We start from the raw sequence: 1,890 nt of genomic DNA, 5'->3' as shown, positions 1-1,890 counted from the left end.
TATATATATATATATATATTAGCTTGTATCCTTGGATTATGAAACCAGATCCTGAAACTTCACAACTTTTTAAAAAAATTAATTTTATTGTTATTATTTTTTTCCATTTTCAATTTCAACAAGTTATTTTGGAGTCAAATCAAAGTCAAAGATTTACTCAAACTGAAAACAGTAAAACACACTACAGAGGACTTACTGTCATACTGCGTCTTTGCAGAGATGCTTCTGTTTGTAGAATTTCATCACTAAAACTCATGGCAACCTAAAGTTATTCCTGTTTTTTGTAATTTTTGTAATTTTTTATTTTTATTTTTTTGTAATCTAGTAATTTATTTCAGACAAACCTTTCACCGGCAGTGTAGAACAAACACAAAGTACATAATAAATTTCTTGAAGACACATCACATCGGTGATTATGAGTCTGAAAAGGAGAATGAAGAAGTATAACTTATATTATCATACCCCTTTTCCAGCTGTAATTTATCACATTATTTTCAGTTTCTAATATCCTTCCTGACAAAATGAAATAATAATTGTAGTAATATTTCCTCAGCCAAATGAAAGTACTGCATACACACACATACACATTTGTACACATACATATATACATATTCACATATACATACACCTATACACATATACATACATACACCCATATACACACCCATCTGCTTATATACAATACTGGCTGTAGAGTGGCTTAGGTTGTCAGCACTGTTTGCACATAGCAAAAGGGTTGTTGATCATGCGCATTGCCGTTGCGTGCATGTGTCCAAAACCATGCTTGTTTGGTTATTTAAAACTAGTCTGCAACTGGACTAGGATTTTAAACGATTAAGAGTAAAGAATTAAATAGGACAGTAAAGATACCTTTAGATCAGTGGACAAGAAGATATGCAATATTGGGATTACAAAGTGAGATGAGTTTAGCAATGTTTTGAGGCATTTTAAGTAGGAAAGATAGAATTGTAAAGAGAGAATTGAGGGCCTGAAATGACAGGATTAAAAGTAAATGCAGAAATATATAAATGGCTCAATAAATAATCACTGTGTTCTGGGCACAGTTTTACTCTAATTTACATTGATGCAGATTAATTATTTTTGTATCTGATTATTTCTAACTCAGGTAATAATAGGATATAAGTGATTATTATGTTTAAAACATTACTAATAACTGGTTTATGCGATACTTATTTGTCATTCTTGGTGTAGTCAAGTGGTACAAGTTAGTCTCCCCAATTTGTGCACATGCCTTTGCCAATTTGTTTGCATAGTGTATTATTTGCTTGTGCTGTTTGAAGCCTGTAAATTTGAATGTTGAGATATGCATTTATTCATTGTGCCGTACACATTTGTGCATTTACAAATGTTGTACACTTGTGGATCTTATTGTACACATACAAATCTTGCCCTAAGCTTTGTCAATCTTTTTAAGAGTAATTTAGCTCCATAAAACTTAATTGACAATCTGATTGGTGATTTTACAGCAGCCCACTACTATAGCTTAAAGCTTATACCTTTTAGATATTTTGTTCATGTCCATTCTCTGATGTCCATAGGCGTGCACATGTATATGGAAATGGCATGTGGACAGCGGGAGGCTGTTTTGGTGCCTCTGCTTCAGCACTAGCTTTAGGGGCTCCATGTCGGTGGAAGCCTGTGGGTCCAACATCTGCTCACCGTTGGTGGGAGACAAGCAGCGAGCGATCATTACAGCCCATTTCTCTCATCTCCTACCCACTCGCACCACGCCACTTCCCATCTTTTTAATCTTTTTCCTTTCCCACTTCCCTGTAATCCTCCTCATTGCGTTATCCACCTCTGTCCCTTGAGTTCTGTCCTCGCGTTTTATCTTTTCCTTGCTTATGAGCTTCTGTATATATATATATA

This window comes from Poecilia reticulata, linkage group LG1, assembly GCF_000633615.1.
Source record: "Poecilia reticulata strain Guanapo linkage group LG1, Guppy_female_1.0+MT, whole genome shotgun sequence".
NCBI lineage: Eukaryota > Metazoa > Chordata > Actinopteri > Cyprinodontiformes > Poeciliidae > Poecilia > Poecilia reticulata.
The sequence above is the reverse complement of the archived record's forward strand: the minus strand, read 5'-3'. Positions refer to the sequence as shown.